Source organism: Ostrinia nubilalis, chromosome 17 (assembly GCF_963855985.1).
Source record: "Ostrinia nubilalis chromosome 17, ilOstNubi1.1, whole genome shotgun sequence".
Taxonomy (NCBI): Eukaryota; Metazoa; Arthropoda; class Insecta; order Lepidoptera; family Crambidae; genus Ostrinia; species Ostrinia nubilalis.
In genome coordinates this window covers 2,062,730-2,076,899 of record NC_087104.1, presented here as the reverse complement: position 1 = coordinate 2,076,899, position 14,170 = coordinate 2,062,730, and the positions used below count along the sequence as shown (strand labels likewise).

Sequence of the window (14,170 nt, the reverse complement as noted above, 5' to 3'; positions counted from 1 at the left end):
GTTATTTATTATTATTTATTACTTCAATGGTCGAATCGGAGTAAATCAGTAGCTACTTCGCTAAAATCACACTGTGAAATTGAACTAGCGAGTCCAATATTTCAAGTGGCTTCACAAAGAACACAGCTGGCTAGTTTAAACTGCCACTGGCTGTGTACTTTAACTAAAATGTATGCTAATCCGAAACGTCAAATCCCAAATCACTCGAAAAGGTTCGGTACAGTCGCACGGTTCGGTGGCTCGCGGTTTGGTAGTGATAAAGCTCTTTCACACGCAGTAAGTTCGAAAGCTTTCGCACGATTCGTTCTCTCAACTGGCGAGTTCGTTCGAAGGCTTTCGCACGATTCGTTCTCTCAACTGGCCATGCGACTATAGTTTTTATTGGTTGGTGCATCTTGCTCGAATTTTGCTGCTACGTCACGCTGATGGTCGCGCTAGTGTGAAGTTGTTCTGTCTGATGGATCAGTCTGTAGATTTCTCACGCGATGGTTTACTGGTTGTGGGAAATATTGTGTAGCATCTTATAAGGGCTATTTTGCAACAAAAATATAATAAAAATGTATAATTAGATGTGAATGATTAATCTGAGCCCCTGATAATCAAATTTTGTGCAATTTCAGGTCTACAGTATTCATCAGGATATACTAATACGAGTAGGCGAAGAAGATTGACAATATCGTACCTACGACAAAATGCGTACATCAGGCCTTCTCATTCTGGTCAGCTTGGAGACTTTTGACCAAATCCTCCATTTGCCTCTGATCATCCACTGAAGACATTGTGTGCTTACCACGAGTTTACGTTACGTGCGCTCGCTAGCGAACTGCGTCAAAAAAATCTATGAAGATTTTAGTTATTGAAAATAGCCGCTAGAGGCGCTGTACTACTGTACCTATAACCTGTAATGTGTCTCTAGCGAGCACACCTAACGTAAACTCATGGTAATCATACTGGTTGTTGATAAAATACTTATCGGCACGAATATCTCCAAATGTGTGTACACAGTCCTTAACTATCCACGGATAATGAAAACGGCATCATCCACAGTGAACTATAATGAATCGAGTCGTAATTCGAAAGCGACGAGTGCCTATTGGGAGTGGAAAATTAATTAATAACTTGACTGCAAGCTCGGCTCCACTTCGCTCCTGCATTGCTACCGATTTTAACGGGAGAGAGGATGTTTTTGATTGTTCTGGAAAAGGAATGGAGAAGTTTGGTGGCAGTTTTAATATTATTTTGTTAATTTGATGACAAAATCTGAGATGGAACACGATAATTCAGGAAATGCCTTTTAAATAGGTTTTAAGTTTAGTTAACAATTAAGCTTAGGATTATTATAGCTGTGCAATCCAGGTTTTCCATGCTAAATAATTACAAAAGGTCACGTTAGAATTCTTGTCATAAATAATTGAAATTTAATTTAAAATGAGTGTGGGTGTGTGTGTAAATTATAAAACTCCCACACATTTAGAACACTGGAGAGTAAACAGTAACAGAGTTACATTGTACTTAATGTACATTATGTAACTTGAGATACAAAATTCATGTTTTTACAGACAGTTGAATGTAATCACTATAATAGTAAAATGTACGGGGTCAAGTATTTCGGTAGTTCTGTAGTACCAAGAGAAATATGAGATGTATTAGAGATTTGTTACATTAAATATTAGCTACATTATAGTTATGTTTTATAGTCATGTTAGTTAGAAGATAGATACAAGATACAACACTATAATCCGGGCCTCTTCAAGGCGAGAGTGAAGAGGCACTTACAGGGCAGATAATAATATGTACCATCCTAGACTGCATCTCACTTACCACCAGGTGCGATTGCGGTCAAATACCTGCCTTGTCTAGCATAAAAAAAAAGAGTACGATATGAGTAGATGAGAGAGCACAATGTTAAATGTCCCTGAATTTGTAATTACCGTTTCACACAATTCGATGCTGCCAGATACGTTGCTTTACTGTGCAAAATTATTATTTTTGGAGCACACCCGTGAAATCGAGCGATAATTACATGCCAAAAATATTATGATGCCTGAATTTCAGTGAAACCGCTCCAGGCGGGCTGATTGGCAGGTTTCATAACGCGTCACCGTTCCAGATATCAGTTCCGGTGATATTTCACTGTGATTTCTCGCTTCACTATAGCGAGTACGGAAATAGAGAGCTTCATGGTCCAAAAGTAAGAGAATATGGCTGACTTTAAAGTCATGAATTTTAAAGTTCTGGGTTCCATTCCTAGTTGTTATTTCCGATTTGATAATTTTTTGTGTATTATTCTACTGACCTATAAGTAGTTGAGACACAAGTAATGTATCTAAAATACGCTAGGTCGAATCAGTGTCATTATCAATCTAAGATTCCTTGCGTCAGAAGGCATCATCACAGATTACAGTTTACGATAACTGGGCAATTGCTTTTTTTTATGTGACAGGAGGCAAACGAGCAGACGGATCACCTGATGGTAAGTGATTACCATCGCCTATAGACACCCGTAGTCCCAGGGGCGTTGCCCGCCTTTAAGGTGAAGGTATCTTCTTGAAAGCTTGCAGGTCGAATCGATCCGGAAATGATTGTCAAATGATTTGTCATTATTATCATTAGATTACTATTTAATTTTCATGGTGATACAATCGATTTTCTAAAACCCGACACTCTCGATTAGAAATATTCATCCGAAGGGTTTACAAGCAAATCCTGGATAATTTTATCAAATGTTAAAACACCCTCGGAATGGGATTACTCTGTAATTGCCCAACCTAAAAGGTTAACATGTTCCACTTATGGAACAGGTGCAAGAAAGGATTTTTTTCCTGGCGGCTTTGTGACTGGAATTGAACCGCCACCGGTGCAGACGGAGAAGATGGTGAGTTGTCTGCACGTGAAAAAGAGGTTGTCCGGCTTGCAGAAATTTATATAAGTTACCGTTCCTTGTGTGAAATTAGAAAATGTAAATAAAACAGCTCCCTCTCAATTGACACAATTTCTTTTTATCTCGTATGCTCCTATATAGTTAACAATTACGATATTATAATAACTACTGTAATAGTGCCAATCTCAAGGGATTCAGGGTCGTTAATTAGGTTCGGTTTGGTGAATATTATTGCCACTACAAATTTCTTAAAACTCAGCCTAAATATTAAAAGACTCTACTAGTTAAGATAACTGCGCGATGTCAGGTCGGAAAGACTCCTACTTGAAGGATGGAAAAGTGGGTACCTTGGAAGCCATGCGGTTATAAGCCGTTACCCTGAACGTTCCTCTCTTCTTCCGGGGTCTAACGGGTCTCGCACACTTTTAGGCTACAAGCAGCGTCCTCCACGGCCTCAAGCGCGCAGTACCAGATGAAGCTCTTGCATTTTCTCGACAGGAAAGCGTTCAAACTCTTGCAGAGACAGAGGTTTGATGACAAGGAGGAAATGCGAAGAGATCAGCAGTTCAGAAAGGAGTAATAATTATAGAAATCAATATGAAATATTGAAATATCTAAAATATGAAATGTAAAATCGTAAAATATGAAATTGTAAAATACGAAATTTGAAATTGTTTAAACTACAAAATATTGTAAAATATGAAATCTATGAAATGTTAGAACTATAAACATTTGTAAAATTATGAAATCTGAAATTCCCGCATCTGAAACGAAAAACACGAGTGTCAGGATCACATGTGGAACGTGGCATTAGGTTATGAAAAAAACCGCAATGGGAAAGAAATACTTACGAAGACCGTTCGCTAATCTGAGCTTCACTCACAGTCTTCAGCATCCCAATACCCTCAACCGAACAGGATTTAGGGAATTTCTGAAAGAAACGATGACATGAAATACCACGTACTGGAATACGAAAATTATCAATCACGAAAAATAAATAAATTCTCCGACGGGAACTTACCTCATGTGTGATTATTTTAAATTATATTATGAAATTATCGTGGATGCATTCTTCAACACACGATTTAAAACACAGGGGATTACATCCCCGAAAATAATAAAATTGCGGTTGCGCAAGATCGACCAAAATTCCAAAGTGATTTGACAGCTCAACTGACAGCCTGCAAGTCATTGACATCGCAAGACGTTTCGTTTCGCCGCTTAGGTAAAAAGCAAATACTAATAAAAACCATGATGAAAACAATCTCCTGAACACTGAAAATATTCTATTAAAAAATAGAATAATCAAAATAAAAACATTAGGAAATGTTTCAATAAAGTATATTTCAATTAACTGAGCAAAAAGCGCCATCTATTGCAAATTAATTCTAAATCACGCCAATAGATGTCGCCAGTGGTATCCAAAATCAGAATATTGAGAAGAAATATTAATTTGTGAAAAAACAGCAAACGGCAACGTTACAATACCCTCCCCCCTAGACATTCGCACGGAGAAAGAATCTGAGCTGCCCTCAGCGAACTACAAACTGAAAAAGAAAAAAAAATGTGTCTAAACGCAGAAAGACCTCAAAAGAAAAAAGGGTTCCAGCAGAAACTTCAACTGAAAAAAAAAAATCGAGAAAACAAACAACGAGTTGTAGGGTATGCTGACATAACAGGAACAAAAACAAACTGACTTTTCACTAAGCACAACAAACCAGATGAAAACCAACTACCAGGACTGATGTTCTTCAAACCTAAAACAATCTCTGCTGTCCGAGCATAAATAAAACCCAACACTAACATACAATCATCTTTCATACCTCTCTTTCATTCCTGTAAGCATCAGTTTCAATTTACACTGCTAGCCACCTGCATTCAAAATTACCCATAGAGTCCCAACTGTGAACCAGTGGTACTCGAATCCCCAGTAACGTTGTAAGGCTATTTCGGCCATTACGAACATATTTTCTGGAATAGCCATCCAGTGGGCCCTAGGGAAAGTGTATATTTCAACACATGTCATCCCTAGAAAAAATGTCTGGGTTAAAAACCACAGAACAAAAATGTCGCTGGCCACAATATAAATTGGACGTCATCGCAACAAAACACAAAACACAGGGAATAGTGCATAGAAGCACATGATGTCATCCCTGGAAAAGACAAAACAAACGAGGCATGTATATAGGAGATACATAGCACTCAAACAAAACAAAACAAAAACACAGAGATAAAACCTCTGGGAAAAAAAAAATATCTGAACTTTCAAGTTACAGATAAAGCACCGAGGCAAAACTGTAGCAGATACCCGACAACTCGATTGTGTCCAAAAAAAAATTTTTGCTATAAAAGAATCTATCAAATTCCCAACAGAAAAACAATACACAATACGATTGTGTCCAAAAAAACTAAAAACTAAACTCAAGTTAGTTACCAAAGTAAAGTACCTACCTACCCAGAAAAAAAAAATCCTAAGTCCTACCACTGAGAACCTTGGCATACCCACAGTATAACCATAATTAAAAAAAAAAAAACTTCCTCGAAGAAGGTAGCTTAATAAAAATATTTTTGAAAAAAAAAACTATGTGGCAAAAATATTTTCCAAAAGTTAAATGAAAATTAATCATTAATTTATACAAATTTAAGAGAATGGCACTTTGCTAAAATTAATAACTTTTAATTGTTATCAAAACCATAATAATAATCAATTAAGTTATTCCCGTATAAAAATTAACAAGTTAGCAAGTGTACCCACAAACAACTCACTAGCCAGTAATAACTTTATGTACCAAACCTTATAATACACTGCAGTATAATGCCTAAATAACTAATAGGAATATCTGCCACAAGTTATCAAAATTAAGCCAAATTAAATTAATTAAAGGTTATAATATTATGCTAACATTATGTAATACAAAGTAATGTGTACTAAGTAACATGAAATAAAAGTTATATGTCCATGGTGACACAAAAGCAATTTGTTACCTTAGTACATAAACAACGTTAAAGTTATCAGTTAGCATTAGTAACAAAATATCCAGGTAGGTACTTTAAAATACATTATGTACTTACTTAATATTAGTACAAATGAATAAACACTAAAATTAATACTAAAACTGTGTTTGTCTTGTATGAAAAAACAAAATAATTAAAGTAAGTAACTAAAAGTTATAAGCTATAAAGCCCAAAAGCAGTGTAGGTATAAAATAAATATAACCTAACAAAAAAAAATGTTACTTACTTGTCCCAACATAATACACAAAATAAGAGTTGCAACACAAAAAATATGTAACCTAACATCATGTAAACTAATCTCATATAGAGTAGTACGCTCTGTTATAATGGTTAACATAATAATATGTAAGTTGACATCCTAAATAAAAAAAATTATGTGGGCATCACAAATAAAATAAACAACAAAAAATAACAAGACAAACAACAGCACACACATGAGAGATTCCCTAATAAAAAAAATATTTAACAACAAAATAGAAGTGTATGAGCGGATAGTCAGCACACAATGTTGCTTCTATTATTGGCTTTCCACCCATAAACTTCATAAAAAAATGTGGCAATAATAAACATCAAAAGATGGGCGCCACTGCAAGAAAGGATTTTTTCCTGGCGGCTTTGTGACTGGAATTGAACCGCCACCGGTGCAGACGGAGAAGATGGTGAGTTGTCTGCACGTGAAAAAGAGGTTGTCCGGCTTGCAGAAATTTATATAAGTTACCGTTCCTTGTGTGAAATTAGAAAATGTAAATAAAACAGCTCCCTCTCAATTGACACAATTTATTTTTATCTCGTATGCTCCTATATAGTTAACAATTACGATATTATAATAACTACTGTAATAGTGCCAATCTCAAGGGATTCAGGGTCGTTAATTAGGTTCGGTTTGGTGAATATTATTGCCACTACAAATTTCTTAAAACTCAGCCTAAATATTAAAAGACTCTACTAGTTAAGATAACTGCGCGATGTCAGGTCGGAAAGACTCCTACTTGAAGGATGGAAAAGTGGGTACCTTGGAAGCCATGCGGTTATAAGCCGTTACCCTGAACGTTCCTCTCTTCTTCCGGGGTCTAACGGGTCTCGCACACTTTTAGGCTACAAGCAGCGTCCTCCACGGCCTCAAGCGCGCAGTACCAGATGAAGCTCTTGCATTTTCTCGACAGGAAAGCGTTCAAACTCTTGCAGAGACAGAGGTTTGATGACAAGGAGGAAATGCGAAGAGATCAGCAGTTCAGAAAGGAGTAATAATTATAGAAATCAATATGAAATATTGAAATATCTAAAATATGAAATGTAAAATCGTAAAATATGAAATTGTAAAATACGAAATTTGAAATTGTTTAAACTACAAAATATTGTAAAATATGAAATCTATGAAATGTTAGAACTATAAACATTTGTAAAATTATGAAATCTGAAATTCCCGCATCTGAAACGAAAAACACGAGTGTCAGGATCACATGTGGAACGTGGCATTAGGTTATGAAAAAAACCGCAATGGGAAAGAAATACTTACGAAGACCGTTCGCTAATCTGAGCTTCACTCACAGTCTTCAGCATCCCAATACCCTCAACCGAACAGGATTTAGGGAATTTCTGAAAGAAACGATGACATGAAATACCACGTACTGGAATACGAAAATTATCAATCACGAAAAATAAATAAATTCTCCGACGGGAACTTACCTCATGTGTGATTATTTTAAATTATATTATGAAATTATCGTGGATGCATTCTTCAACACACGATTTAAAACACAGGGGATTACATCCCCGAAAATAATAAAATTGCGGTTGCGCAAGATCGACCAAAATTCCAAAGTGATTTGACAGCTCAACTGACAGCCTGCAAGTCATTGACATCGCAAGACGTTTCGTTTCGCCGCTTAGGTAAAAAGCAAATACTAATAAAAACCATGATGAAAACAATCTCCTGAACACTGAAAATATTCTATTAAAAAATAGAATAATCAAAATAAAAACATTAGGAAATGTTTCAATAAAGTATATTTCAATTAACTGAGCAAAAAGCGCCATCTATTGCAAATTAATTCTAAATCACGCCAATAGATGTCGCCAGTGGTATCCAAAATCAGAATATTGAGAAGAAATATTAATTTGTGAAAAAACAGCAAACGGCAACGTTACACAGGCTCTCAACGCTCAGAAGGATTATGCTTTAAATAAGCACAAAAGGTTTATAATCGCTTATTTTCGTGGATAAAGTAGGAATCTACGTCGACTTACATGAATATTCAAAGCTTAAGGCGTTTTGTATTTTAGTCTTGCTTCAGTAAAATGATTAAAATAAAATTGAAATTATGTAAAACCTATGTAACACAGATTGATGTATGTCACCCGATTATAGAGTGACCGACATAGCCCGCAGAATTGCTTAATTCAAATGGCAGTGAGTGGCATATTTCTCGCAGAGCTGATAGCTGCTGGGGCAGAAAAGTTCATGAGTGGCGACGACCATAGGCTGGAAGACGTAAGGGAGAGTCCGCTAATTTGGACCAGTTTTTTTCAATCCCATTTTACACATAGTTTTCTTTTGTTTTTGCTAATGTCCATGGTATATAATGAAAAATACATTATTCAACTTACTATTTCATAAGTATTAATTAACATGATTGTTGTATATTTAGCACAAATCAACAAAGTACGAGTTCAGAGCTTCGGTCCAATTTAGCCAACCGGTTCGATAATTTGTACCACAGGGTTACTAAATTGGATTTCAATAAATTTCAAGCCTATAAAAAAACTATGGCAAAACATTATACGATACATTCTTAACACATTAGGAAACGAAAAGGAACAGTAGTTAATAACATAGACAATCGATATTGTTTTACACGTTATCACGATTTTGAGTACAAGTTTTGTAATTCCAATTATCGTAACGCACACTTGTACCTAATCTACTTTGCCAGTCTTTTGCTTTCATTTATTGTTAGTCAAACATAACTACGCTATTATAACTTCAAAATATGATTTACTAAAAAAAAATTTCAAAATCCTTTGGTAAAGTTCCATACAACTTGATGTGGTACAATTTATCCGACTAGGTGATAGTGCTTTTAAAAAATCGGTAAAAAATATAGCTTATAAATACCGAAAAATGTTTCAAATAATTGTAATCCACACTAATTTACGCTTCTAAATAATATATTAGAAACACCCTGTGATTAAATTTAACAAAATTACAAACTAAACATGTATTGTCAAAAGTTACTTGAAAACAATGAAAAAATACTTTTCAAAATAAAACACACGTGTTAATTGTCACGGCAAAAACCACATGGCCGATATTAATTGATTTTAGTTGTGTATCGCTGAGTGTTGCAATTACAGACATTCAATAAATACTTTACGAAATATGAGGGTGGTACAATTTACCCGGCGGTACAATATACCGAACTCTCCCCTAATTTGTGCACTGGGCAGGCCCCTCACTAGGTGGACTGACGATCAGGTCGCGGGAAGTTACTGGATGCGGGCAGCGCAGAACTGGTGGTTGTGGAAATGCTTGGGCCTTTTTCCAGCAATGGATGTCATTTTGCCTGAAACGAAAGAACATACTTTACCTACAAAAAATATAATGTCACTAAAATTACTGTAGCAGATCGTACAAACCAGATTCTAACACAATTAGCGACAACACCGCATTTTAGTCGAAGTTTTCGAAGTAATATAAACTTCGCCGCTGAAACGTTGTGTCGTGTAGTTCGTAGATCTAACTTATCCAGAATGTGTGATCGCAAACAATCAACATTAATTCGTTACAAGATATATATTTACAAGTTTGTCAGAATGAGAATATACGAGTAGGAAAGGAAAATCTTGTTAATTTATCAACTGAAAACAATATTTCAAATTATAAGTTTGTTCCGGAGTTTCTTCTCAGCACTTGCCATATGTTTGTCTGTTTGTTGTTTGCCGTAGGGACCAAAAGATAAGGAGACATGTAAAGTGCCCCATAAGGGCTACCTTTTCTTTTTTTATTATTTACTATATTTTGACGTTCATAAGTGCCACTTGTGGTGTAAACTTCTACCTTCGGCCTGATCGTCACTTACCATCAGGTGAGATACAGGCCAAGAGCTTCCTCGTTGTGGATTAAAAAAATAATTTAATTGATGTACCTACCTAGTCATCATTTTTTTGTTCTTAATAATGTAATTTTTATGCATGTAATCTGACCACCAAACCTAGGTATTATTAATTGGTGAAATGCTTATAAAAACTTAAATTATTCAAGACAATTAGTTCATCCGACGTCATCCGTACATCCAACAGAAATAATTTAGGATTCTAATGGTCAAAGATTTTTTCAAATAGTAGTGCTGGAGCCTATTCAAAACAATCAAATCCTTCCTCTTTATAATATTAGTTTAAAAAGAAACAAGCTCAGCAAAACAGTAAAACCACTTACACCACATAAACCCCTGCATTCTGCACTGTACTTCATATTTCACCCACTAATATTGTTCCGGCTCATAATTCACCTACACATAGTTTGGTTGTGGTGCTTCATAAAGAGACAATTGCCGTTAAGTTTTTTGTAGGAGTTAGATGTGTCAGTTTGGTTTAATAAAATGAAATGTCAAAACTTCACTTACCTTTTGGTCGTCTACAAGACAACACTGTAAATCTAAATTGCATTATAATCAGAGTTCAAAAAGTCATCAAGAGTTTTATTTGGCTCCATTGTGTCAACGACAAGACAAATATTATTTTAGCTCGCATTTTCATAAAGCTATTAACCGTAAATGTTCGGTGATAAACGCCCCAAGCTGTATAACAGATGCTGTTAAAACAATATCCGAGTGATTTATACAGCTATAGTTTATAAAAGTGCAGTTTTGGGGGAATTGTATGCTTTAAAGATGATGCTGACTGTGTATTTTGCAGCTTAATTCATCTGTTTAGTTTGTGATGTAACTGTAATTTGGGTTAGCAATACTGGCGTATTTTAATGTTTACTTTACTAACTTTTAATGTAAAGAATGTGATAGTCCAATCCTTTCCGATTTGGCGGTCGAGACATAGGTAATTATTACTCTTTCCTAGTCTCCGCTGTACGGCTCTGGAACGGCCTTCCGGCCAAATTACGCAAACCTTCTTCCAAATTTATTTTCAAAAAGGCTCTGCGCACACATTTCAAGGAATGACCTTTTTTCTTCATTTTCTCGTTATCTCAGACATGAGTGATGTGTACATCTATAATACTTTTATGTTTATGTATTTATGTGTATGTCTATTATATTTATTTGTATTATGTCATTTATTCTATGCAATCGTATGTATTCTCCAAAATGAATTTTTTTTGCACCGCCGCCACTCTTTCTGCATGACCCGCGGTTGACTAGCAGACAATGCCCTCCGGCATTAAGTCCGCCACAGTGCATTGTTTGTATATGTGCTAAAAGTTTAAATAAATAAATAAAATTATGATTACACACAGCCTCAATCAAATGAAATTTGGAGACGACAGGATTCTATTCGGGACTGTTCCCACCTCTCGTTCCCACCGCTGCAACTCCTGTGTAGTCAGGATCTGCAGCTTGGCCGCCAATAAAAACCCAACCAGTGAAGGTCAAGTTTGTCCCGGGGGAAAGTTAAACTGAGGAAACAATTACTATTATTTGACTAATGTATAAATTTATAGTTAATATTAAAAACTGTTACGATATCATAATGAATATTGAGTTGAGGTCAACCAAGACAGTTGGCACCACAATCATGTCAATTTTAGCATCCTATTAAGTAACCTATATACACTTTATGTAAGTCGACATTCCATTAACTCATAGAAAACCGCAAGCCATAATGAGATCTTAGCCCAAATTCACTTTCATCAGTAGTAACCATGTCGTAACATATTTGCAGTACTAATGTAATTACGACCAGAAAAATCAATTATACTTACACACTAAGGAAAAAATTAGGAAATCCGTAAACGAGCTAAAGTCGCTGACATAGCCCGACGGATTAGCAAGCTGAAGTGGCAATGGGCAGGGCACATAGTAAGCAGAACTAACGGCCTGGAATGGAGGCCGCGTACCGGAAAACGCAGCGTGTGACGTCCACCTACAAGGTGAACCGGCGACATCGTAAAGGTAGCAGGGAAGCGCTGGACGCAGGCCGCTAGCTACAAGCGTTGGGGGAGGCCTATGTTCAGCAGTGGACGTTCTATGGCTGAAATGATGATGATGATGACTAAGGAAAACACTGTATCATCTTATTAACTTCGAATAAAAGCTATTTTGCAACAAAACTGCCTAAAGTGCTGCTGTACCAACGCAATCCGCAAGTAGGTTACGATTACATAATAATTTTACGAAATTAATTAACACACTAACTCGATGTGAACTTTTTGCGATCCACGTCGATTAAATTCGGAAGTTCGTTGCCATGGAGTTGAGGCTCTACACACCATTTTCTGGAGAAAATTCTCAAGCAACAAGTTCTCTTACATTGGAAGGGTGAAACTTTGGAGGTTACGCGGTTGGTGCAAGTTTAAATTTTAATTACATTTTTATTTCGAGTTTCGAAGTCTAATTGGCGAATTCAAAAATTACTCTTGTGCTCGCACTCTAATGTATTTTTTTTTCTCCTATCTTGGGAGTTGTAAAGAGCAACCAAAAGGTCTCAAACTATCGTTTTATTAGACCTACGAATTATGATTTACTAACTCTCTGATAGATAATAATAATAAGCCAGTGTTTCTTTTATGATGTGATGAATGTGCAATGAACTGCAATGCAAAATAAATATTTTTTTTCAGAGTATTATGGATTATTTTGAACACAAAATTAAATATCACGTGTCTGGTTCAATTAATGTCTAATTAATCACAGGCTTGATTAATACTTGAGTTTGAAGCGGGTTCTGAGCATCGTTTGGTTAAGGACCTTTAAACAATGGAAAATTGAAGAATTCTTTGTTTTATTAAGGCTGAGTTGCACCACCTAACTTTGACCGTAACTATAACGATAACCGGTTTTTTTTGTATGGAGTTTGACAGATTTTTGACGTTTGTCAAAGTTAAAGTTAGATGGTGCAACCTAGTTTAAGTGTCAAATGGAATATTGCCTGTCACTTGTACCACAGATACGAGCTTTATATCAAGCTTTAAAATAAATAGTAAAGAAATTCTCTCGCTCTTTGTAGAAGCTTCAATTCAATTTAAAACTGTTATTTTTATATTAACTCTAGGTGTTATAAAATACCCTTAAATGAGAAGCTATTCTACTTACCAAACTCCAAAATTGATTGGAGCTTATGATTTGCCTAGGGCGAAAAGAGAGAATAAAGTTTTCCATACAATACGAAATCAAGAGTGCCGTCGTGGTACTGTTGACAATGAGCTTTACGCTAAACTTTGAAGCATCTACTACTGCGACACAGGCCTGCGAGCCTAGTGCAGAAGTTGTGGTTTTTTACATCAGTGAAAGTGATATTTGTGAATAAAGATTGTTTATTTTTTTTATTATTTATCTTACGGAATTGAAATCGATGGTATTTTACGTACAAAAATATAAAGTCAAAATAGAGATGCTTGCTAGAAATCAAAATAACAAAAAAATGCATTAATATGAATAGGACTGTAGCAAATATTCAAATTTTGAGTGTAATATTCAAATGTAGACTACATAATATCAAAGGCTGTTAAATATTAAAATGTAATATTTCTCTTTTAGTTTGTAGGTTTAATCAAAGTGCATAGGCAAATCGAAAAACTGAAAGCATTGACGCTTCACATACGTATTTTAAAGTAAAAGCAGACCATATTTTAAACTAACGAATGTTCATGGAAAAACTACGCTTTAATACTTCAATGTTAGAAATATACAGGAATATTTTCTTCCGAGCCTACCACGCTAGATAATTCAGTTAGTTTACATCTCTCACGTTTTCACAAGGTTGTGAATAGAATAGGGATGTTGCCTGGGTCAAAAAGCAAGAGTTTTAATTAGTCCGTCAGTTAACTTATCAAAAAATGCTCTACACGTATTTTTCACCTTTTCAAACTAATGAAAAGTTAAAGAGATAAAGCGCGCCAAAGTTCATAAGAAGAGGCCCGTGACGTCAATGCGTGCATAAAAGTGCCGCACGTTGTGACGTCGTGCGGAACTTCAACGCACCATAACTATGTAATTATTTGTTAGATTGACAAATAAAAATATATGTGTCCAATATTTTTTGATATTAAACATTACGGACTAAAAAAAATTTTTTAGGAAACTAGCCTTAGGTTTTCTATTTGTA

General features: G+C 35.5%; 1 protein-coding gene and 1 long non-coding RNA gene across 2 annotated transcripts in view; both read right to left on the bottom strand.

Moving 5' to 3' along the window:
• The window catches only part of LOC135079825 (pupal cuticle protein 27-like), a 363,223-nt gene extending 352,296 nt beyond the window's left edge, over positions 1–10,927 (bottom strand). Inside the window, exon 1 of the mRNA XM_063974440.1 lies at positions 10,918–10,927. The gene's annotated coding sequence lies outside the window, so the exon portion shown is untranslated. The remainder of the gene's footprint in view (positions 1–10,917) is intronic.
• Positions 6,660–8,039, bottom strand: LOC135079625 (uncharacterized). The gene is made up of 2 exons (XR_010258841.1): positions 7,583–8,039; positions 6,660–7,492 (listed from the first exon to the last, which is right to left on the bottom strand). It is a non-coding gene; the product is annotated as an uncharacterized LOC135079625 (long non-coding RNA).
• Positions 10,928–14,170: the final 3,243 nt, after the last annotated feature.